Source organism: Polyergus mexicanus, unplaced genomic scaffold (assembly GCF_030449975.1).
Source record: "Polyergus mexicanus isolate NDT 795.1 unplaced genomic scaffold, iyPolMexi1.0 SCAF_6, whole genome shotgun sequence".
Classification (NCBI taxonomy): Eukaryota; Metazoa; Arthropoda; class Insecta; order Hymenoptera; family Formicidae; genus Polyergus; species Polyergus mexicanus.
The window spans coordinates 7843007-7870274 of record NW_027223326.1 but is presented as its reverse complement, the minus strand read 5'-3'; the positions used below and the strand labels follow the sequence as shown (position 1 = coordinate 7870274).

General features: G+C 37.0%; 1 protein-coding gene across 6 annotated transcripts in view; it reads left to right on the top strand.

The window, feature by feature from the left end:
- The window catches only part of LOC138934405 (uncharacterized), a 240405-nt gene that overhangs the window by 7343 nt on the left and 205794 nt on the right, over window positions 1-27268 (top strand). For 3 of the 6 annotated variants that reach the window (XM_070298105.1, XM_070298099.1, XM_070298100.1), the window contains exons 2-3: window positions 5392-5676; window positions 6015-6084. The gene's annotated coding sequence lies outside the window, so the exon portion shown is untranslated. Of the gene's footprint in view, window positions 1-5391; window positions 5677-6014; window positions 6085-18927; window positions 19399-27268 lie in introns of those variants that run through there. The other 3 variants (XM_070298104.1, XM_070298103.1, XM_070298102.1) reach the window with 3 other exon arrangements.

Sequence of the window (27268 nt, the reverse complement as noted above, 5' to 3'; positions counted from 1 at the left end):
AAATTAAGAGTTTTTTCCAAAAATTATGTACGTAACATAATATTTATTTCTTTCATTATTATATTTCGAAATTATAAATATTATATTTTATAAAATACATATTAATAAATTCTTATATACTTTATAATATTTGTGTATAAATATTTTAATACAAAAGTAATAGAATTAATTAGAAGCGATGAAAATTTAATGCAAAAAAACTTGGTATCAAAAAAGGACTTGAATCTGTTTCGGCTTTTTTAAATATTTTTTATCTTATAACATAATTTTTTCATAATTCATCCACAACGTGCCTCTTATAATTAGAAAATAAAAATTAATTTCTCTTATCAATATGATGCCCAACAACGAAGTAGCAATACATAACGTTGTAATCAACAAAATATATAAATTATATTTACAACTTATGTATATAAAATAATATTCAAATAATTAATATCCAAAAAAATAATTCCCGCGCGTAATTAAATATTGTATTATTATTATTTATTTGTTATTTAAACAAATATCATGGAAAAACCTCATTACACATTTAAGAATAAGATCTAGAATGTTTTACATATATGTTATATTATACAATGATATAAAATGTATTACTACCAGGAGATAAACATCGCGGAAATAAATAAGCAATTAATTCTTCGGGAAATAATAAATTAAATAAGTTATAATAAATTAAATACGTTATAAATTGTTCTATATAAATATTGCCAACTGATTACCTGGTAATATAAGAATATCAGTTATTTAACTCTAATATCGAAAAAAAACATAATATATCGATTTTATTAATAATACATGTGTTTGACGGAATTTATACTTTGAAAATCCACTATACTTACAATATTAAATCTTGATTATATATTTTTTTATGATTATTGAGTTTTAACTAACGATTATATTATATTAACGTGAATCCATGTCATTTTTGCATTTTTCAGTTACTAATGAAATCGCGAATATAAATTGACTCCGAATCAAGTCGCCACGTGTTTAATTGAAAAATACAGTCGTATTTAATTATTTTTTTTAATGCCCTTATTAATAATCATTTATTGTGAATAAAAATTCAGCGTTTGTACATTGTTATTTGTCAAAATGTGAAATTTATTCCATCGAATTTTCTCGTACAAACAGTCGACACAGTCCAATTATATTGTATTTTCGAGTATTACAATTTGCAAATATTTATCTTTATCTGTAATTTGTATCTTATCTCTCTCCACATTTATGCTATTACGCGAGATAGTAAAATTGCTTTTTCCATTATCTATATAATACCGTGCACGTCACGTGCGATTAATGTCGGAATGTCATACAAAGTGCCACGCGATCATCATATTTTGCTCATTAGTGCACAGGTGATCTTAATTAACTGTATTTTCGCAAATGCCATGAAGGAACAGCAAAGCGTGAGAGAGAGAGAGAGAGAGAGAGAGAGAGAGAGAGAGGAGAGGAGAGGAAAAGAAGACAGATGAACATATACACTATAGGATAAACAATTTATAACTTATTTAATTATTTAATTTATCAATTATAAAATTTGCTTGTATATTTTATTTTTACGATTTAATAAAAGTTATATAGAATAACGGAATTGTAGCTATTTTTATAACATATTTAATACACAATGAAACAGTATTATAGGAGATAATAGTAATGTTTATTCGAAATATAATGACAAGTAATAGGTTGCATCCGATAGCTATCGCGCGCGTCTTGATCTTTTCATCGGACTATCATATAGCTTATAGCTTTTCAACATAAATTTCTCGATGGAATAAGTTTTTCCGTGAAACAACTCCTTTACATCTATTATGTATGAATCTGATACGCGGAATTGATTTCCATGTTAAAAACCGCCTATAATATTCAGTATGCTACGTTAGCCCTTTAGGCTACAATTTGGTGTAACGTGCGTTTCAAATTCATGCATGAATAATAGATCCGTGTATATCCATCGTCGGCGGTACCTATATGCGGGTTGGTAAACGGGCGAATGCTCATTTCTTTTTTTCGATACTATCCGCCTCTATCTCGGCAAAGTGAAATTAAAACTGCTGGCTGTATGTGCAGACATGCGATTTTTACCCATGAGACGTTGGAATATGATCAATATATTTTTCGCTTATTAAACAATAATATTGAATCTTTCATATGCAATATTTATAAATTATTCAATTGGATTTAAATTTAAATATGCAACTAACTAAGTAGATTATTGTGTTGCGAGAAACAGTGTCGCAAATCATATCTTCCATATTTTGAAAGATAAATAAAAACGTACCTTACTTTGGATTCTGTGTAAAACAAGAATTCGAACAAAAAATTTCAATAATTTAAAACTTTTACTATTTATAAATAAAATTGATACAAGAGATATAAACGTGTATCACAACACGTTTTAGAAGTAAAATGTGAGCCGATTATTAAGGTAAATTATTCAAAGTTGCTGGAGAGGAAATAAATTTTTTTAAATTTTTTTTCAACTTTCCTAATTAACCGTATATTTTCTCTTATTTAGTAAATGTAAACATAATCCTTTGACGTATAAAATACATTTATTATAGTCCTCTTTTCGATAGATAAGAATTTCCGAATATTTGTGACGAACACGTAAATTAAATTTATAATATTTACGTTAAATTAATATTGTATAAATAACTTGAATACATCCTGTATACTCTTCTATTAATTTCGCGCTTCGCTATAGAAAAAGACGTACTCTACGAATTATTTTGGCATAAACGCTTCATGGATCGCACACACGGTGTCGAGGATCGCGTTTGTAGACACTATTCGTGCTAAAAGTTTCGGCAACCCCACAGATAACTAACTTTCGTCTTTAAGACGTGCGAATGTGTACATTAAGATCCTTATACACAAGACGCAACTCGACTATATCCCTTAGGTCTTGTGCATCTTGCATCAGGTCTCCTCCTCTTCCTCTTTCTCCAGAGGAACGGGACGACCGCGTCGACTGATACAGTGGTACTTTCTAATTAACTCTCTGAATTTCCTTGCACGCCTTCGTTGCAGTGTCATTATCCTCACCCTTCGAAGACTTGCATCGTTTGCGAACGATTCACGTCTGCCGTGAACGTGAATTGTATCGATCGATGGCAATCTTGTAATTAGTAATAGCTTTCAAACTGATATTTAATATATTTGTGCCAGGAAAGCAGAGAAACAAATATTCAGTTTTCTATGAGATGATCGAAAAACTTCGAAACCGCGTAAACGATTCAAAATTAATTTTACTTATAAATGAACAAAATTAATATGAATAATTCAAATTGTGTATATGTATTGTAAAATAAAATAGATGCTAAATTTTCTTTTTTTAAATGAATGTTACATTAATGGTTATATTTGATGGCTTTTTAATTAAAACATCTTACAAGAGGTATGATTTGAGCATGACGTAAAGTTCATGTCTAAAACTCCAAGATGATCTCATTGAAATGCTTGAAAGTGCGCGATTCGAGGAGAAGAAGAAGAGACGGAGGGAAAGCTTGATTTTCCGATGAAGAATGTCCGAGAAGATGTTTGGTATTTCTAACATAGTTTCCCATATCCGGATAGAAGTGAAGTCGACTGGGATAACCCTCGACCCGACGATATCTGACGCGCGGATCCCATGAGCGTTTCACTCATCAAAGTGGTTTCATATGTATCTTACAACTTTAAAGTCGCCGTCACATGTAAGATCGCCGTTCGTTCTCCTTTCATGTCGCCCCCGTTAGAGAACAGATAGATACATTTTTATATTACGTGCCCGTCCATTGCTAAAAAATCGCAAATATTAAAAAAAAAAAAAACAGTTTATACGTTGGACAGGCCTTCCCGGTTCTCTCGTCGAAAATTTGCATATCGCCGGACCGTGTCCGGATTTGTTGAAATTATTTTGTCGTTGATGGCGTATAATACGAGCCGCGAACGAGCCCGAATTAGTCCCAATCTCAGGGTATTACATTGCATAATTACATACCTACTTTATTATTGTATATCAGGGGAGAGAGAGCCGGATCCATGCGCCTCTGCCGGGCCAGATCAAGCCGGATCGGACGATCGCCGGATGGCCGGCGGTTAAACCTTGGGCTTGGGGGGAATGAAAATTCAGTTCGACGTGCAATCACCGAATTTCAGACACGTGTACGTCAGTAAATTGCCGCCGATATACGGAAATAATAGCGGGTGAACGCACGACTCGCGAATACACGCGTACTCGCGCGCGAACCAGCGACACGCGCGTGCGTGCGTTTACCTTCCGTGTTACAAGAATATATATTCATATACACACGAGGGATTCGATTACACGGATAGTCGACGCTTCCGTCGATGATGTTGAACGTTATAATTTTAGGGGATAATAAATAGCGTCGGGATTGTGTATCCTGTGCTCGCGGCAACGGACCTACATACCTATCCGAATTCGATGTAAATATTCATGATCGTGATACGTGTGCGTGCATGCGTATGCACGGGCGCGAGGATTATTGTCGCGGATCCGTGGCCGTGGTACAGCATGCGTGTTACGCGAGTGTACACGGGCCGGTTTTAAGCGGCCTAACGTTTTTCGCGCGTTAAAACTATTGACCGGAGTGGCTGTTGCGGAGTATTCCACCCTACAAAGTTGTGGCACGTTTGGTGGCTCTAATGCTCGCATTTTCATCCCTATCGCGTATTATATACTGATTTCCGCTTACGAGAACGCCGTTCGACGATCCGCAGATTATCTTTTTCCGTATATATGGCACGCCACACTGCATGTTAATGCGATTTGTCACTCTCCTCCCTTCCCCAATGCGCGCATGCATGTATTTTTTGTTTTTGAAATTTTTATGAAGAACCGAATTAACAATGTTTAATTAACAATGTTGAATTGAAAGGCTTGATGCATATCTTCAATTGCGTTAAGGCATAATAATTTGCATTTCTGCAATCTGTAAATTATTTCGAGATTTCTTAAAAATAATTTTTAATAATAATAAATTAATTTTTTTATTTATCGAGATATTAAGTATTTCTTTCGAATAATATAACTTGGACAATAATATAATAAATATTCTTTAGCATATTAGTAAGAGAGAGAGAGAGAGAGAGAGAGCTATTACAATTTTCCTATATCTCGCGATTGTTAATTTTTTTTTTTTTCATATATTGTAAGTTAATAATATCATCCTATATACAGAGCTAATAAAAACTTTACACAATCATTCTTATTCGTGATCTATAAAGGACTGTAATATTTGACTTATTACACAAACAGAACAAATAATCGGTGATCGTGAAATCTGCATAATATCTGCATAAAGTCGTTCATTAAAAGTAAATCAGATATTAGATTCTGAAAACGATCCGTCGCATTTTAATTAATTTTAATTTCAGGAGTGCCATGCAAAGTGTCGCGCGTTTACTTTCAATGTATCGCGAACGATCAGTCGCGTTTTAATTAGTTTCAATTTCGGAAGTGCCGTATACAAAGTATATCTCGCGCGAATTCGGAAGTATCGTTCAAAGTGTTTCGCGTTTCCGGGTGTTTCGCGGACAGTTCGCGCCGTTGTATTTTCGCAAATGAGTGCGACGACAATGCAAAAGGACGACAATCTGACAATCTGAGAGGAGGAGGGGGAGTCTAGAAGGCATCATCCGACGGCAGAGCAATGTCATGATGTGAATAAGAAAATTATTATTATTTATTATTTATATATCATTTGTTATATTAATCGTGCGTTTACTCTGTCTGATTTATTTAAATGAGTTAAACAAATATTAATTGAGAATTAAACAAAAATGTTACATGTGTCTTATAAAAGCTTGTAATTAAGAAGAGAAGAAAAAAGATTCTTTTGAAAATTACAATATAATATTTATTTCATTAAATATATGTTTGATCGGTAACTTGGCTTTTTATATTATATACTAGAACAACACAGACGCGCGCTGCGCTGCTGCTATAAAAACTTTTGTAATATTTTCCATTTTCAGATGAATTTTATTCTTCTTTTCAGGCCGAAACGTGATATCGATGGACAAGAGGAACTGCAACCATTCTGGAATAATTTGTCAACGCTTCTTTCGGTAAGTAATACAAATAATTTTGAGATAAAGTAGAGAAACAATGACATTTATTAGGATACTACTTAAGAAATTAATGTGATATATATTTATATGGAAATATATAAATTTCACGAACACACAACGAATAATGTTCGGGGAAAGAGATATCGTGTATATATCAGGATTTTTTTTTTTTTTTTTTTTTTTTTTTTTTTAAATAATAATAGATACAGCGAACGTGAACGTTCTCGCATATTCGCGTCCGATCGCATGTTATTCTTACACGATATGTACCTATCCCGATGCGGAACGATGTATCGCAGTGTGGTAGATTCAACCAGAAATATCGCTAAGTCCACAAACGATATTCGCGTGTACGAGAAAAACAATGGGATTCGTCTCTTTGCCGAATGCTACGCATATGCACGATGAAAATGCAAATTTGTAAAGAATGTGTGTGTGTGTGTGTGTGTGTGTGCCTATACATGCGCGTACGTGCATGTTCGCCGGGGATATATTCGACAAACGAATGATATGGTTCAAAACACGATCTGCAGTGATTCTGCAAAGCATAGAGAACAGCCGTCGATAAAATATCCCGGAAATAGGATATTCTTGTCTCCCTTCGAGACTCTGTGTTATAGTAGTCAAGCTGGATAGATGGATGCACGTTTGATATACCGTCTACGCCGATCGATCACGCATCCCGTTCTATTCGTTTTGCATTCACAAACGAGCGAATGAGACAAATGTATCTCGATTCTCGTCGGACGACCTTTTGTCGAACTTTGCGGCCGCTCGTTTAATTTAAAGAGCCTTTGTTGTTGACTTTTAACGCCTAATCGTGCGTGATTTCTGTAAAATGTGTATAATGATGTTAATTATTATATAAAATATTATTATTAACAATCTAAAAATAAAGAATAGCTTGTAATTTATATATACAATATTTGTGGATAATTTTTAAAGGAGATAATTAAAACAGAATAATGCTTCCTTTTTTTAATTTCATCCGATTAATAAGTTTACAATGAGATATCTCGTAAGATTTCACAGATTTACTAGTTCAATTTATGGCCAACCACATTTTACTATTTCTCACGGGTTCTACACGCATCCGATTAATCTTGGTATCGTTAAAGTATACATAAACGAGCGGCGTCGGTCGTCGTTTCAATTATTACTGAATTGCCTTCTGCCAGTCAGCCGAAAACGCAATAGCGGGCGGCGAGCAGCCTGATTTCCCGCGCCGCTTATACTGTGTAGAGTTTCACGGGACTGAAATTTCGACATTACGCGCGAGGTCGGTCTCGAGTAGGATATGGGCCTTGCATCGTTTATGACGGGTTTCTGATTCGGAGATGAGTGTACGTGGGACGCATAAGATAGGGTCTCACCTCGGCAAATCTGCACGTGACCCTAATACGGGTTACCGCGTCATCCGGATTCGCACGTTCCCATGTGCATCCTAAAGTCTAAACACTCCTATATGAGCGGAGGCTTGGTCGGCGCCACACTATCGCGCACACGTGGCCGCACACATATACATATAGTCGAGATGCAAAGATGGATATATAATGCATCGATGTACGTCGCGTATATGCAAAATACATACGTGCATTTTCATAAAACGACCTCAGTCACTTTTAGGACATAGACTATCGAATCGTCTCGCGATTTTTCAAGTCAAATTCTTCTCTCTGAACCTTGCTCGATTTTTATTTTATTATTTCGATCCGAATTATTTCTTATTTTAATGTGAACGCGATAAAAAATTCAGATTGGCGATGTAACGATCGCCTGTATAATTCCCAATCGCGTATCGCGCGTACTACTTCTACGAGGTGATCTCGTTGCATCCGGTATGTTTATCAAGGCATGGACATGCAAGTGGGCTATCTTTTTCGTGGACACGGACGAATGCTGATGCGCCGGGGCAAGATCCTTGGATATACACGGTGGTTGGAGGCTCGCGGCCGGCTGGTCAGTCTCGCTGTTGTTTTATTCAAGAAGCTGAATATTGAAACGAGAACCAATACCGGCCATCCGTTTCCACACGGAGTGGAAAACGGATGCGCTTATATCCTCGCGCTTACATAAACGCGCCCGGAAGCGGTCTATATGAGAGGATGCGTTTGCGCGTCGTATCGGACCGCCTGCGCCTGCTCTCGACAGGCGTCTTGTCAGCGGCAAATTATCTGCTTGGCTAATTGATCAGTCGTCTAACGCTGGCGATTACGGTGTCGCTAACGAGTATCCACCGTCTAATGAGCGTCGCGTCGTGTTATCGTTTTATACCGGTTATGGTTAAGTATCGATATACGATTGTGGCAGAAATACGGATAATGTTTTATTAAAAATTTCGATACAAAAGGAAAACATTAAAGAAGACGAATTTTTTTTATCGATATCATATTTTTTGCGATTTTCTCAAAACGATATGACTCGCAATAACGTTAAACTTTACTTTTACTTTATCGGGATATATGACGTTTGATATCTAAAATTAGATGCGACATTTTTAGTATGTATTGTCGATCTTTCCTAGTTCTCATTATTATATTATAATCGATAGTTTCTTCTCGAAAACGGGCCACTGAAAGATTTTCTTGAAATATTTAGTGAATTTATCTGATTTCCGATAAGAAAAGGTCAGGTACTATATGAGACGTAACATTTTACCTTATGCATTCATTCGCTTGGTTTAGACGATATTTTAACTATTTAACATGATTGATAGCCGAATTCGTTTTTAAACACAATCGGTTGAAGCAATCCGTTATACGTTTGATTGATGGATTTTTTTTTAAAAAGAATAAGAATATACATATAAATTGAATTAACTTTTTTTATGAAATTTTATGAAATAGATTATTAATATCGGGCATAAATTAAATAATAAAAGCAAATAGATATATTTCTCGAGATTTCCATAATTTGCATACCTAGACGGGGAAAAAAATTCTGTTGCTTCAATTAAAGTCTACGTCACGGGCTGCCAGAAACATACATAGTTCATTCAATGATATTTTTATTGGACCAAATATCTGGATAGTTGTTTTAATAATCGCAGTCCGCGATGTAGATTTTAATTGAAGCAACAGCATTTTTTTCCGTTTATATATAACACAATTGATTTATATATATATATATATATATATATATATATATATATATGTATATGAACACAATCGATTTCATCATCAGCCATGATCGCTTAGTTAATTATCGATCAAATGTGGAATCGGTGAAACGCTCATCCCCATTGATGAGGGTTTCGTAATTCCTACGACATCCTGCATTATCCTGCATTAACGGCAACAATATGAGAACATGCCGTCTGACAAGATCATTAAAGGCTCGGTGACAACCGAGTTGCCTGAGGAATTAGGATGGCTACAGAATTTAGTGAAATGTCACAGTCGGATCGTGAATTTAAACCTTGCGCAACGAGCTGCGTCCACTTGTGTCATCGTTTAAATAGAAAGTGTGTAGGATATAAGCTTGTTTGTATTATTTTGTTTATATTTAAATCTTTGCATATTCTTCTATACCTAAATAAATTTTTTTTTTTAAATGAATTTTAACACGTTCAGGGAGATTAAGCAGGCGTTTTAAAATCAAAAAAACTTTTTTCCGACACATCTGATATAGAAAATACTTGGCAATAAAATGCACTTCGCATCGGTTATATTTACATTAAACTTGAAATACATTTCAACGGAAAGATGTCGTACATATATTCAAGATATTCAGACAACTGTGACACAACACGGTTTAGAAGGAGTACTTTAAAAGACACTTACAGGAACTGTATAACATATGTCAACAGCGTGGATCGAGGAATTCGCGAGGAGAATATTTCGATAGAGAGGGAGATAAGTAAGAGGCTAGTTATTCTAGAGGTTCCCTCTACTATTCGCGAAAATCTGGAAAAACTTTTGCAATGCGATCTATAAATTATGATTGATTGTGCGAGATCGATACGATATTCTATGTCTATTGGGTGCGTCGCATCGGCCGCGATTCCATCTTTTCGTTCATCAGCGGCGCGCATTATCTCGCCACGTTTATCACACGCTCCTGCGACTTGGCAGTAATGCGTAGCTTGCATGCGTATGTACTTATTACGGTACTGTATGCGCCTTCCCTTCGCTGTGTATTACTACGTATCTCCGGCGCTCTCCGGCAACTGTTGCGAAACGTTCCGCGTCTGAATATGATAATGTAAGTTTCAACACGGAGGATGTAGCCGTTACAAACATGTCCCTGGATATGTCCTTAGTTTGCCCTCTGTCAAACTTTTGTGAGGGATGAGCGTCGCTTCAAACCAGAGGGTTACCAATGTTGAACGACAATTCGCGAATAATAAATTGTAAATCTGTATGATAAATTGTAAAATGATAAATTGACAATATTGGGCGCGCGAAGAATACATCTCGCGACGTTCATTTTTCGCGAAATAATTGCATTATGCTCTAAGAGCTGTCTAAAATAGAGCCATGTGCGAGAATGTAACCCGCGTGCATGGCACTCACGTGCACATAGTTATGAATGTACAATATATTTGAGAGGAGCAACGTTCACGTTTGCGCTTTTGCACATAGTAGATATATATACATATGTAAAGTGAAATGAAACGCGCTCGAGATAAAAAAGAAAAGGCGATATTCCGAGTTGTATCGAGTCCTTTTGACTTTGTCGTATTCATACACGGCACGTGATAAAACGCACGAGAAGGCCATTTCGATGCCAGCTACGTATACCTTTAAGTTCGTTAACGTTCAACCAACGCGACTACGTAGGACTACACTTTTGCCCGGTGTACTTTCGAGAGGCAATTTCCTTGCGATTGGTTCAGAATGGTTCCATTACACAAGGATATCGATGCGGCTGTGCGGTGCGAGAGATGGAATACTGTCACTAGGCGAAATTCGATCTACGATCTGCGCCCTGTCGTCGCAAACTTTCATACAATTGGCGAGGGATACAGTAAGCGATACGAGAATATAAAGATAATATCTCGGCAAGCAAACATATATTGTTCACGTGTTAATTAAACGTCGATCTTATCTCTTTAATTCTGTGCAGTCGAGATTATCTCTAGTCGGAGGGAAAAATGCATTTCAAATACATCAAAGAATTTATTCGAGTACAAGAGTAGAAGGCGGGATCGTTTCGTCGGGATTAATTTTTGCGTTATAATGTAAAGATTTCAACACCTCCCTGCCGAGAGAGTCTAACAATAAGTAACAAGAATTTTGCAACATTAAAATTAAAGTTGCTTGATTACTTTTTTATTTTTTATCGATTCTCTACACAATCGATATTCCTCTCTCGCTATCGGTTAAATTCGTCGGAGTAATTTCTCGCCGTTGTACGTTTAGACAAACATTATAGTGCGTCTTATAATATATTAATCATAACTATTTTTTGCTATAATGTAAAACAAAGTAAACGCGCTGAAAACCGTTATATGCGGCTGCATTATAGCCATAACGCGAATTTATGACGTGTACACCCTGCAATATTTGCAGCGAATTTGTCATTTCGCCATGCGGTTATTACTTTCTTGTTGCTGTTATTCGCGGCGGACAATGGCACAGTCGCTCTTAAACCAAGAAAAACGAACTTTAAACATGCTAGATTCGAAACGGGAAAACCGGATAATAGGCGGCTAGTGTTCCGCGCAAAGATAAATGGAGAAATTATTTCTAATACATATATTACATATAATATATATAGCATACAAATATTTTGCAAGACGAGAGAATCACTAAGCTACATGTATTCAGATACTTTTTGCTTACAATACGAGTTTTCGAGATGTTCTTGAAATTTGTATTCTATTATTTTTATATCATTATATTAATATTTTACCCCCTAAATAATTTAAAATATTATTCTAATCAGCCAAAGATTAATGTATTGCAAAATATATGAAATATTAAATTTACATATTTATTTTTAGTCGCTTTAATATTCATTTAATTTTACGGCGCGGAGAATGAGCAAATGGGATATTCGCTTAGGCGATTATTATATATTTTCGTAAATTGTCTAATCGCTCCTGTCACGTCCCGCGCATCTCGTAGTCGAGCGCATAGTTGACTGAAGACATTATCAACAGAAGCACTTTGCTAAAAGGCGCTTACAATTTTGCACGTGACACTGACTTTACGCAAAGTCGAGAATATGGGATCGTCTTTTACACGAGCGTCTATTACAGACGCCGCATTCGTAGTCTGGTATCGCCTTAGGAGATTGCAGGATCAACTTGAGATCTAATGGGGTCTCAACCTATCTACGTTATACTAAAGCGGACTTGTGCCAGCAAATCGGTCGTCGCATCTCCCTCTATTCGTTGCAAGAGCTTGATTAGAAATAATATAAAGTATACATTTACTAGCTCTATCTCTAATGTTATTAACAATCCGCGTCAGAGAAACTTTTTCTCTCTCTCTCTCTCTCTCTCTCCTCTTTTGGAAAACATTATTATTGTTTAAATAATAATTTTTTCAAAAATGAACTAAAGAGAAAAATGTTTCTCGAAACAAAGAATCATGGTAGAGCTTGTTAAGAAAAGTTGTCGTGAACTTTGCGTTTAAATTAGTCTGCGAATGAACTACGTCTGTTTCGAAACGTAAATGATAAAAGACGCAGTAACAGCTATTATTTTCAGAAATTTTACTCGTCATTATTCAAAGATATATTCAATATATATGATTTATATTTAGTTATAAATCTGTATTTAATTATATGTCTAAAAAATATCGGGATGTATATTTGTACGATTCGTTTGTGCGAATAGCTCATCATCATTGGTGCTATCGCATTGATTAGTCTTTATAAATGAAGAACTCGCATATAGACCGCCACTTACAGATAAAGCTGAAGGATCGATCCAAAAGGTCCCCACCATCCTCGTACACGCAGGCGCAGCGAAACACTGTCGCCGTGTTTATTTTACATATTTTATAAATATGCATACATACATATATGCGCTGGCAAACGGCGAACAATTTGTTTTACCGTCAATTAACGGTAACTATTATTAATATTGCTTTTGAAAATAAATTGTATGAACTATTTATGCAATAATTTCAATCATTCTACTTTACAATCTTATTATGACATTTTTTTAATTTTCAAATATCCATACTTAATATAATTTCTTTCTTTTTATATTGAAAATTAAGCCGTTTTTTATGGACAAATCTTTTTAGATATTAGTTTTGTATCGCTTTTGAAAGGTTCCATGAATGACACACACATATAATTATAAAAAAATATATTTATTAAATTAACTATTATTTGATTATTAGATAATTATAACATCGTAACATTCACCCAACGATAGTAATTAGTCTACTTGATTCTATCCTTTTGATTGGTACTCACAGAGTCTGAGAAGGTCTTAGCAAGCTCGCTCAAGACACGGTTCGGCTCCGCAAAATTCGGCGAATGATGAAACCCTCGTGTGTATTTCTCGTATGACGAATCGCGAGCTCGTCTTTGACGAGATATTTCGTACATATGTACATTTCGGACAAACGTATTTATCTAGCTATCCATTTACGTTGCTCGGATGTTAACGGGTCACAGTCATAAGGTATTCCGGAAACGAATGCGGATTTTCTGCAGGATCCTCGCAAATTTCTCTATTTTACGGATGATTTGCCCGCAACGGAGGTGGGCTTTGTCGCGTACAAGTCATACTATGGGAGAGCATGTTGAAATCGATCTCCGCTAGTAGTCATCATCGTCATCTTGTCCGTCGATTTGACTCCGCGAATTGATCCGCAACATCGTAAATAGCTCATCGTTAAGTCTTTTACTCGTGAAGCCACTCGTCGGCATTCGATTTTTCTGCTTGAAGAAACACGCGCTCTCTTTCCTCGTAAAAGCGAGCTTGCTAAGATCATTATTGAGTCTCTCTGCAAGGATATGCATGATGGTAATTCCGTCGATGCAATTTAGTCATTAAAGAAAATATGACCAATGCTCACAGTAAATTGCTGTAAACTCTTTTTTTCAATATTGGTGCTTTTATTTTTTTTCTGTTATGACACCAATGTAAAATTACATGCCTCCTATTATTTATTTGTTATTTTCTTTTAATATCGTGCTCATCATTTTGCGAATCGATTAAATAATTGATCGATGCTCTAAACGGCTGCGAGATCTTCTTTTATGCAAAACATTATGTATTTTACGAAGGAAAGTTAAGAGTCATCTCTATTTGCCAAAAGGCGCTGCTTTCGGTCGGCTTTAAAACTTGTCTTTGGTGATAGTTTGTCGAACAGCGGGGCGAACAAGCGATGCTTAAGGTTCTCTCCGTGCCAACTTCGACTTGGGAAATGCCGACAGAAAAGTAGATAAATCAATTGCTTTCCACGCGGCTTCAATACGTGCGCTTTAGTCTAGCACATTTTTTTCGAAGTAAGATGCGAACTGTGAATGATTGAGCCGTTAGTTTTAAATAATAATTTTGAGAATACGTTGCATTCAACAGTAACGTGCAAAATTTATGCTTACATAATTTATATTCTTTTGAGCGAGATTTCTTTGAAACAGTCTAGTGCAATTTTGAAGTTCAGTAAAATTTTAAATTTAGATTGAATAAGAGGATTAGCTCTACTATTGAAAATTTAGATTATACGCGGAATATTGCGGGAAAAAATAGACTACAAAGTGACAGGTAATGTCACTTGAAGCTGTACAATAATATATTTTGTATCAAGGATTGCATTTAGATTATTCGAATGTGAGGCTAACTAAAAATAAAAAAGTTTTATTTTGGAAAAATTTATCAATTATCTTTTTTTTTTTTTTCTTCTTTTTTAAGCTGAATTGAATTGTTTGAGATGGCGCGTTGGACTCGTTATCAAGTTTTGAAATATTCAGATTTACAACAATGTAATTTTGTCTTTCTCGCGTTTCTCTTTTTAATTTTCTTACTCCTTATATTTTATCATATAAAAATTTAGATGGCAATATTATTTTGATTGCATTAGAAATTCGTAATGTTTATTGTTAAAGATACAATAATGTTCGAAGAAATAAATTTGTAGTTGATCCGCAGAGGATCTTGATGCTGAAGCGAAACTATTGTAATAACGCGGTATGATGTATAAAGATGTAAAACCTAGTAAAGTTCGCGAAACTGACGTTCCTGTAATTACAATAGATTCAATGGTACGAAAGGGCGACGAAGGGCAGCGAAAACTTGCCCCGATCCAGCTCGGTTAACGATTATAAAATTCGCCTGCAAGCGGTACCGCAAGTTCTGATCTTTCACATCTTTTACAGCGCTATTTACATACGTTCTGAATATCGTTAACAGATGTGCATCGTTTCAATTATTCTTATGCAGGTATCTCGAGCGCGATTGAAAAAAATTATGCGTGTCAGAGATGTGAAAGCATGGTGATTGACAATATTTTATCAAATAAATGTAAAACAATATTTTATCAAATAAATTTTTATATATAAATTATATATAAATATTGTAATATTATTTTATATATAAATATTATCGCATATTTTCCAGATAAAATAGCGGTAGATTTACGACAAAAATCATAACTCAAAAATCTAAATTAAGAGAAAAATCTCTCGCTTTTTTAAAAATTATCAATTGAAGCGATTTTCTTATCGAGCGCAACTTAAATTACTCCAGGATAAATTTTCGCGTTTATATATGTCGGATTGATCGAGACGCGCAGACTATCTCTCGGCCGGCACATAAATTTATGCTAAATTATAATGATCGGATGAGTTCTTATCTCGATATTCCACCTTATATCGCGGCGTACGTGCGCGGAAGCGCAGGAAGTGCTTCACGGAACGGGAGAGAAAAAAAGGAGTCGTTATACGTTGAATCTCCCGTGCATCGTTTGATCCCTGGCTCCGAGACGGCGATGCGGTTTACGTATAGCGGCGGTATATACGTCCGGAGAAAATGAAGGAAGTACCTTTGACGTTAATATTTTCCCGACATCGGCGAGCACGTTCCTGTAAACCGTGAGGCATTAAAAGTAATACATAATTATTCACGGTTCATTTCGTTTTCCCATTTCCTATGTGATGTAGGCGTGTACGTGTACACACGTTGCACGGGTGTGCGCGACAAGCTCCGATCTCGCCATCACCGGCAGCTCGTACACCAAAGAGAGACAAAGAAGTGGAAAGAAAAGGAGCAAACCGGAGGTGGGTGAATTTAGAGAGAAAGAGACAGAGAGAGAGAGAAAGAGGGTGGTGGCGATAGTGTGGCGGAGACGAGATCTGACTGTCTGCAGGCTTGTTTCTGCGCTCTTTGAGCACACGCATTCTACTCTCCCCCGCAAATCCTGGACGAGAACCAGCTGCGCGAGCGCGAGTTAACCAGCTCGCGAGTATGGCGAAAATAACGCCGTGAAAATCCGCTTAAGCGGAAACAACCCGTCATCGTATTGATCCGTACCGTTACCATCCCGCAGAAATGAAAGATGAAATGGAAAAGAAAAAAAAAAGAAGAAAAGAGGAGAAGAAGATAAAAAGAGAAGAAGAAAGGGAAAGGAAACAACAAAAAGCTCATTTCGCCGGACGCGCGGTTGAATTTATACCGGGTGGGTATGGGACGCGATGTATCGCGACAGTAGGATCTATATGGAGAATTAAACGACGGCTTACAAATGTATGTATATGCGCGATCGAGTCTCTCTTGCACTTCCCCGGCACGTAGGTCCAATTAGCATAACTAATATCGAGTGCGACGCTGTTATACCTCTTTCTGTTATCACATGATATAATCCCATCGATATTTTCCGCCCGTCGTATAATCCTTTGGAGAAAACGAATTATACTTTAATTAAACAATTAGCCATTATTAATGAATCCATTATTAATGAATACGTGCGAGTCTGATATTTCAAAAGACTGCAAAAAATATACTTTAGCTGAATATAACGATTATTATATCTCTACGATATCATCGATTCTTTTTTTTTTTTTTTTTTTTTCAAGAGAGAGACGACACATTCATTACTATTTTATTACTATTTAAAACCTCGCTATACTTAAAAAAACTTTCGCGAGTTTTTGGCCGGTTAATTATTCACGATTCAAGGTCCGACGCTGTAAAATAATACAACGACGGACATTATCGGCTCAATTTTCCGTGTTTCCCGCGTTGAAGTATCGCGGCTCGTGGATGTCGTTAAGTCGAGTTATCTCGAATGCGAATAATTCCGACAACGCTCGCGCCACACCGTCGGGATGCTGCGCCTGCATTCTCGTACATACAGCACGCTACGTTTCACTATATCTCCCGTCATAGCTCGCTCGTACGTACATGTATATGTATTGTACTAAAGTACGTACGTACACGTGCGACGGGGAGTTTCATGCAGCCGAAGACGAGATACACCCGGTGTATGCGCCGCGTATACGAGGTGAATATATCTTACGCCGCGGTCCGCCCACACACTATCTCAGATCGCTGCTTATGGCCAGACACGATTCTCCTCGTCGCACCCCTCACATTTTTCTTCCCGTAACCTTTTCTACTTCGTATTCTAATAAATCGCGATTTGGGTCATCGATGCGCGTCGACGTATGTGCGTCCCCTCCCCTTCCTCCTCCCCTGGTACTCTTGATGATGCGTGCACAACAAGCGCGATATACGATCGCGTTTCATTAAACAGCACGATGCAACCAATGTTATTCGACTAACGTAGAGGAAGTGCGTGTTGGGTATCTTGCGTGTTTATCTAATGTGAATTAACATGCGCGAGTACATTAAAGCTGAATTAACAACGTATTTAATTTTTACGGATCAGCGTTATAGGCGATTGTCGGGCATTAATAGCATTTACATGATTGATTAATGCCAGCTATGTCATTAATTATCTATGGGTTCGCTACTATTGTCAACCTAGAGAATTGCCAATAATACTATGCCAATGTATGTGGACCTATCTCATCTACATAATTAATGAATTGTATCGTGAATATAATTGGAGTCTTTTTTTTTCCGTTAATATATAATGCGATGCCTTGCAGGAATAATGTAAATTTAAACATTTCACGCTCTGCAAAATTTAAAATGCTTTTTATCGAAATGGCAGAGTCTTGGAGATCACGCTTAAAGTGCGTCATGTGCCAAAGTGACACGTGTCAATGATGAATGTCATTGCTGGTACGAGGCGTACGTGCGGAACGTGAAAGCACACTCGCGTATTGGGAAAAGAGGATATATTGTTTCTCTTGAAAATGTTCCCGACGACACAGGGAAAGACCATCGGCATTTAATTTATTCACATTTGACTTATCCTTCATAATCATGTTCGATCACGCCATTTTCACAAAGATTTTTAATCACACAAATTTTGTATCGATGAGTATCGCTCGTTTTGATGCGAGTGTCAGTGGGTAGAAGGCGACGCTGATACTTTTAGTAAAAGATTCGAAAGAATTCTTTTCACCACCCCCGCGCGTTGTAATAAAAGAAACGCGAGATTCGATGGTCCAGAGTAGGCAAAGTAGCAGCGATTTGCGACGCGCAGACACGCGCTTCGTCGCGTGTCATTCTTTTATTATCATTTAAATTTCCCGTCTTTGACAGATACCGGCAAGAGCGCATCCTTTTCTGGGGGGGGGGGGGGGGAAATACCGCCGGAAAAGGCACTCTACCCTTTGTTGCGGACACTACCTTTTTCGAGGCATTGTAAAAGCAGCCGTGATTGGCGGGCGAGGGGGCGAAGAAGCGCGGCGAAAGGGTGGACGACGGAGGGTGGCGGCGCATCTAAGGGTGACGCGCATGCGCGCGTCGAAGGGTTGGTCGCGCCGAACAACCGTGGCCACCGTCGCCGTCGAGGAACGTCGTCGTCGGCAGTCGGCATCGGCGAGCCGCGGTTCGTACATCGTCGTCGTTTTTCCGGCTCTCGCGCGGTGTTTCCGGCGTCCAAGCCGGCGAGCCGAGTATTTCTCTTACGCGGTCAAGTAAAAGAAAAATCAACTCGCTCCTCTCTTCGCATATAGCGAGTCAACGACGCGCGCGAGCGAGAGCGCGTCGCGTGCGCTCGAGAAAATTGCGCCCGTTTACCCATGTAAAAGTCCGTATCGCGTTCGCGGTTTCGCGCGTCCCAGGTGTGGTGAGTGAAAAACGAATTTTTGTGATAGGACCTTCCAACGCGCGGACGATTGGCGCACGCACCACGACCGATCCGATCCGACGCCCAACGGCCCTTCGGCCCTTCATCCCCCGAGCGAGCAGAATTCGTGACTAATCGGCGAGGCGAGTGGAGCTGGAGCATGTAACGAAGCGGATGGTCATTCTGTCGCGCGATCACGGTAACGCGGACCGTGCCGCTTTTGCGGCCGGTAATTGTTACTCGATACGTTGCGGTCGCGACGCGAAAATAGCACTACCGCTGGCAAATTTCGAATTACATCGCTGACAACGATGACAATTTTGTGTCCGGCAATAGCCGGATATCGAGCAGAACGTGTTTATTTTTGTCACAGTAACCATTGCTGAAACGTTTTCTCGAAACATGGAAATTTATCTCGATTGTCATATTTCTATTAACAATCGAATTAAAGCAGATTTATCATTTAATTCTTAATATTGTTCAAAGATAAAAGTCGGAAATCCCGATAATCATATTTGATGTTAAATATGTGTCGTGTAAATATAAACTTTTTATTTATCTTTAATTTCTCGCATAGCGAAAACAATAATTATATTTTTCAGTTCAATAAATGTAAAAAGAAATAGGTTCGGAAGAGAAAATCTAATGAAAAAAAGTTTAGCACTAAACTTGGAAAGTCGAAGAACAAACTTCATTATTACGTAACATCCAAGTAGATATCGAAAGTTTAGATCGATCATTAAAAAGGCTATTTAAAATAAAAGTCGGTAGTTTAATTTTCTATGCGCTTGAAATATAATTTTCATAACTTTATGACACTGGATATATGAATGACAATAACGAACAATTTTAGATAAAAGCGTGACAATTGTATTCTGCCATCGCAAATGAAAACGAGGGATTTATGTTTTTGGCAATAAAATTGGATTTATATTTTCTAAAGTAATATTTTTTTAAATATAATCTATGGAAATTATGCAAAAACGTTAAATGTTTCCAATAAAAAACGCGTTGTTATACTATTTCTTTATATGAATAAAAATATAACAAAATATTTCTCGCGTAAAAGTCTAGCATTCATGATTATTACATAAGTAGCCACTTTCAAAAGTAAAGAGTTTATATTTTCAAATTAATATAAAATTTGTTTTTTTCTTTTATACTATAGATATATTTTTTCTCTAAATTAATCCTCGTTTTTTAATCTTATTCTCCATAAAATTGGAGGAAAATTGAATTTTTGAAACACAAAATATCGTTTGTTAATACTATTGGTATTTTTCGCGTATAAATAACAATGTCGAAACATTTTTTTGCTCTTTGTTATTATACAATATCGAATCTAAAGCATTCATATTTTCAATGATTGTTTATGAATTAAATTTTTATTTTTAATAGATTTTCTATAAAACAATATATATTTTTTTTTAATTTCACCGGGTTAGTAATATCAAAAAAAAAAAAAAAAATTTTTTATTGACAGAAAAATTGAACTTCTTTTACAAAAGTATAATATATTAATGTTATTTCTTGTACGACTAGCAATATCGAGGAAATTTCTAAATATCTGATAATTGCAATATGTCATTATATGGATTGCTATATTCGAATGCAAGAGGTTCGTGTTTTTGGCGATGTCGGCACTCCATATTGCCCACATGTTCGATCGCTCCGAATATAATAGGTCGCGAAATATAATCGGGCTGCGGCATCGGTATGGCCGCCGTTGCAGTTTGTAATATACTGGCTAATACAATATGGTGTTTCTCAAAACTTTGAAGTGGGCCGCGGTTGCAGTTGAATTGCTTCATTAGATCTTACTTGTACGGGGGTTAAGACCGTCCCGATATTACTATTCCGCGCGTTACGGCCGATTCCGCAATGTGAGTTCGCACATCGAATTAGCCGAATTTCCAACGCGAATGCGTTGGAAATGATAACTCCAACCCGTGTCGTTGACAAATCTTCTGGATGATGTATGAAATGCGAGCAGCTTTAAAAAGGACCGTCTGCTCCAAAAACGATATATTATTACAAAAATATATAATGAAATTGTTTCGAAAGATATATTCAAAAATTTTTATCAACAAGTATTTCCAAGAAATATCAAGTTAATTATTAAAGAAATAATCGTTGTGCGAATTTGAAGGCATGGTTTTCTTTTCGGATGCAATAGACAGGTTTCGTAAAAATTCGCGGTTGTTTAGATACATAAAGACAGGCTGTGCGTGAACAATGCGGCTGAAGGTTCTCTTTCATTCATTTTTTTTTCGTATTTTTATTGGCCAGACGTCGATTAAGATCGGACGTGTTTACAAATTCGTGGAAACAGTAACCGTAGTCGTTCGTATTATAGCCTAGCGGCACGTGATTCCGTAATAAAAGGGCGCGACAAATGGGCTGCAATTTTGTTCTCAATATCGTGCGTAAAAAGTTTGGGAACTCAACGCGTGCGTTGTTTTATGTTTGGATGCTTTATTTACGTCACGAAAGGATACTAAAATACATATAATACTAATTATCGCTCAATTGGCACGAAAACATTCAATTTAACTACAATTTATTATTTTTTATTGATTTTTAATTCAAAATTTTACAGCAATTCGTAGTTAAAACTTTTAATTTTGAAAAAAATAATTTTAATTAAAATACATTTTTGATAAAAAACTATTCTTTATCGGAATATGTGCGCATATATAGAATTTTATTCCTCTCTCCCTTAGTTTTTATATAAGCTTTTTATAAAATGCGAAAAAAGTTATATTACGTTTACAGTTATATTTCAGTAATTATAATGTTTTGGTTTGCAATTATTTATTTTTAAACTAAAACATGAACTAGAATATTATAATGAATTACAACATGTAATTACACATATCAAGTTAATAACTTTAAAATTTACTCTGAATGCAGAATAGAGTAATAATGGCTGGCATTAAATTAAAGTCTGGCTATGGTGTAAAATTAGCTTTATTTCAATTAAATCGTCATTATTATTTTGTTATGTTCTTAATTACACCCTCGGAAAATTTGCGCGAAAATTTGTACGAGTTTTAGGATATGTCATTGTTAAATAAGTGGATTCGTTGTTCGATAAATTGGCTAGTGAGAGATGTAGACGATTATACGGCGCACTTACGTTTCATATTTAGTGCGATGATGTGTAAATAAATATGAAATAAATTCATCATGTTAGCGAACGTGAAAACGAATAAAATTCCGCTCGTCATGGCGACCATTGTTAAAACTCGAAAATAGTGGTAATTTCTATAAATTTCTGACAAAGCGTTTCGCGCTCGCGGTTCATCGAACATACTAATTCGATATTTAATATTAACCCAATGTATCTGTTGTGTATATGTTGAATTATGAATACAGCGGGCAACAGCATGGCGCACAATAAATTCGACGTAAATTGATCCGCGCGTTCGGTAGATGCGTATGCGATCGCGTCGACGCCAATATCGGATGTTAATTAAATACACTTCTGCATTGTAACTTTAATAATATCAAGGCTGACGCGCGTATTTAATTACGCCTAAATTTACTCGCTTTTCTCTGTCTCTGTCTGTCTGTCTGTCTCTCTCTCTCTCTCTCTCTCTCTCTCTCTCTCTCTCTCTCTCTCTCTCTCTCTCTTCCTCTCTCCTCTCTCTTTCTCTGCGATATCTTGCGCAACTGCGGTCGTTGGCCGGTCTGTAACAACGATGGTAACCGTCATTAAGGTTCTTAATGAAAGGTGCTGAATCGCTAAGTACGCATACGGTCGGATAGAGTTATCTTCTGATAGTAATTCTGCATCATAATAAAAATTCTTATAGATTTCACTGTATTTTTCTCCGAATAATTATAACTAATAAACTCTACGCATTTTTTCCGAATAAAATACATGAAATGATGAAATATTATATACATTAGTTTGGGCAAAAAGCTAACAATAATTTTGCCGTTATCACACACATAGGAGCAAAGTAACCCTATTTGGCGGTACACATAAAGTCGAGATACGGCGCGAAGTAGGGAGCGACGGAGTGCGAGAAACAAGGTCGAGGAACGGGAATGATGGGGAGGGAGAGGGTGCGAGGAGTGCCTTGAGTCGTCTAGTGGAGTAGTGCAAGGGAAGAGTGTGCAGGAGGTAAGAGAAAGGGCGGGGTGGCGGGGGAGTACGCCTGGGGAACGCGAGGGTTGGATGATGCCTCTGGGTTCCTCTACTTTCCGTGCACCTTTTGCTCTTTCCCCTTCCTTCCTTTGCCGCCTTTCTTTCTTTCCTTCCTTCCTTCCTTCGACTCCTTTCGTCTCCGTTAGTCCTCCCGCCTTTTCTATATCGTATCCTTTCGCGAAACCTACCCCATCCCCGCCGATAGAGAGAAAAGCAGAGACTGGTCGAACGTCTGACGGTCTACCGAGCTCGCCTTGGTTTTACACGATGGCGTTCTCGCGAAATCGGAAAACGCGCACGAGATTCTCGCGACATGTGCAGGGCTGTTCGTGCATTTGCTTTAAGTAACTACAGTGTCATTTTATATGCGCTTTCATATCCGATTGCTAGCCAAAATCAATACCATTTATAGCTGAAAAATGTAGCATCTAGAGAATGAATAATTCCGATATTAATCGTAGAAATTCTTATTTTAAATATTGAATTTGTATAAAATTAATATATAGTTTATATTTCACAGATTTTCCAGTTTTTGGATAATTATTAACAAGAATTATTATTGTTACATTGAACATAATAATCTCAAATCTATTCTTACAAAATTGAATTGTTGCAAAACAATTCATATTTTTTTTTTAATAATAAATTCTGCAATTACACGAACACGAAGCTTGCGGGAATATTCTTCAGAGTTTTCTGATAACGGTTTCAGTGCGACGTATGTATAGACAGCTACATATGAAGTATATACAAGTAAGGAGATGCGATAGCTAGTTTCATATTACACCGTCGCGTAATGCCCCGCCATCATAAAAAGGGAAAGGATATATGAAACATAGGGTTTTCCTCAAAGGGGAGGCACCAGCAAGAAATAATGGATATAATGAGGCAGACGTTATTCGTTTATCGTGTCTAGGTACTCGTAATGTTCTAAGAGAATACCTTCTCCCCCTCTATTCCTGTGTAATAAAATCACGATTTTATGACGATGCTTTCTAGCAATTTTGAAAAATATTTGTCGGTTTTCTCGAATTTGATTGTAAATACTTTTACCGAACCATTGTTTTTCTTTTTTGTCTTTTTTTTATCGTCAAGTTTCGACTCACGAAGATTGGCGCCATGATAGCTACATATAAGAAATTGATGGTACTTTGCCGGATAACGGTTAACGATAATTTGATATTAGCGCGAGATTGCTTTGAACGGACGAGCTTTTGCTCATCCTAAACGTTACCTCAACGTTATTCAACTAACTCTCAACAACAATCGGAAATGCTGTTACACGATCGCGCACACTAGTTTTGCTCTTGTCACTTGGAGTCTCGTGATTTATCAGTGATATTTTATGTAATTATATACTATATTAATAATAGAAGAAACAAAATTAATTCGATCTGAATATGTTTGAAGAATACATGTTGTAAATAACATCTTGTATGTGTGTTTGGGTGAAAAATCGTGCGAGAGTATCGTGCGATCAATCTGATATGGGTGAAGAGATTATGATCGGGGCCAATTTTGCGCTTTATCGCGCCGTCTCGATTACGATAATGGTACATATTCGTCGGAGCTGGGTGAAACAAGAGTGATATTAGGTATTCACGGTTTATGTCATAATTTATGCATACTACGTTACCGTACTATTTTGTCAAATACACGGCATTCTCTTTCTCTCCTTCTCAATATCTCGATATTCCGCGACGCGTAATCGAGATTTATATCATCCGATCGACATTACGTTCATGAATAAAACCCTGCTTACCTTATGGTTCCTTGCTTTTATATCCGTTATTTCTGACCTCAAAAGCGCGTTTGTAAAATTCGATTTACCTACACGTGTTTATCAGATAAATGGCGAATGTATCGGTGAAAATATGAATCGCTGGTTTGTAACAAAGTAACAAAAGCCGCAAACGCCGGAACGAAAACTGGCAGTTTGTGCTGCGCGTTTGTGCGTATTATTTCAGAAACAATATCATCCAATGAATTTTATATATGTATTGTATGTATGTATATATCGAAACGAATGTGCGCTCTACCTCTCTCCCTCTGTGAAAGTAGTTAAATTGTCGAACAAGAATATTCCTTTGCTTGTTACAGTTTTACGCAACAGCTTTATTTGATAGCTCTGTAAATATGGAAAAAGCAAATGAATTTTTAAATGATAGAGAATATGAAAAAAATATTTCAATTATTATTAATGTCCATAAATACACAAACATTCGCGAAAAGGATAAGAGAATGAGTGTTTTCAGAATAAATAAATTTCGAATTAAGACTTTGCCACATTGGAATTCAAAAAAGAAGGGAATTTCTTTCAAAATGTAACATTTGCGGAAAATAATCAACGAGCAGCGAAGACCGCGACTTTACTTTTTCTTAAATATTATATTAATCGATTTTTTTATATACATATATATATGACTCTTTTTTTTTCATCGTAGTGTCGCCGCGTATATACTTTTTAGCTTTTTTTTTTTTTTCAAACGTGTGATAAGAGAAGAATTCCAGAAACCGCGCGAGCATAAACTCTAGAATCTTGTCCCGCGTACACGATCCTTAAAAAGCCCCTTATTTTCCCCACATACACTCCTTGGTCTATCTCCAGTATAACAAATTCCGGCCGTGTCGAACAAAATCCACGACGTGGAATAATGTACTGTTATCCGATGAGAAAGACTGTCCGTCGTCGGACACAATTAGAGCACATCCGCCCGCCGTCTCGGTCGATCTCATTTTTTTTCACAAATCTTCGCCGCACTTTATAAGCGGTCTGATCCTAGATTAGAGTTAATTTTGAAACGCGCGGACCGATGGCCGAGCTATAAGTGGATTTTTTTTTTTTTTTTTTTTTTTGACGGCGGTTCGGCCATCGCCACCGATGAGTGGATCGGATTATGTATCAGCTCACGGAGATACGGCGCGGATATTTGATCGGGGGAATAACGAATGATGTAGCGCGCTTCTAAATGCACCATCACCCGTACCACCCTCTCGAAATGTCGATCCCTCGATCGGTACCGCTGCAAGAAGGTACCGAGTGCATCTGCCTAGTCGAAAATCTCGCGTCGTACCACATGCATCGAATTACGCGGGTTTGACTTTCTGAAAGCATGTTTCATGCAACGCATCGAAATGCTAATTGTCGAAATCAAACTGATTACTCACCTCCTATACGCGCGGGCGCAAAGAGATTACAATCAAATGCTATAAATCCCCGTGATCCAGCCAACCTTGTAATCTGTAAATTTACATAAAACGAATCTCTCGTATGCGAGGAAGCAGAGGAACAAGAGAGAGAGAGAGAGAGAGAGAAGGAATCAAGCAAGATGGGTTATTGCCATGCTCGAAATTTCAATCATCGCCAATCTGACTTTTACTTACGATTGTTTATTGAAATATCAAGCAAATGTTAGTAAACGATGTTAGTAAAACGAGGCACTGTGAGTAGTTTCGTATCGCGACGGAAGAGAAAGGGTGACGCTTCGCAAAATGCAATTTAGCACGTGATTATTGATTGCCTTTGTACCGACGAGCGTATGCGCACAGGATGTGTCTTCCTTTGATTATCGCACGGAAGGATTGCAGCCTTTAACTAGATCTCATCCCGATATATACGCATTTCTTAGGTAACGTTCGAGGGAAGCGAAGCGAAAAGTAACGAAATTTGATTGTTTTTCGCAAGCTCTCGATGTTATCATATGCGCGATTAATTTCGATTAAATGGACCCGCGATGCGAGTCTTGCTTGGAACATGTTTCCGAGAATGAGAAGGATTTGTCTCTCTTTCGTATCCCTTTTCCCTGTTCTCTTTTCGCGCAACCGATCGTGAAATAAAGTACGATATCGCCACCCCGAAATTGAGCGTTACGCGAAAGCCCGGTCGGAGTACTCTGCGTTGATACCACTGCTT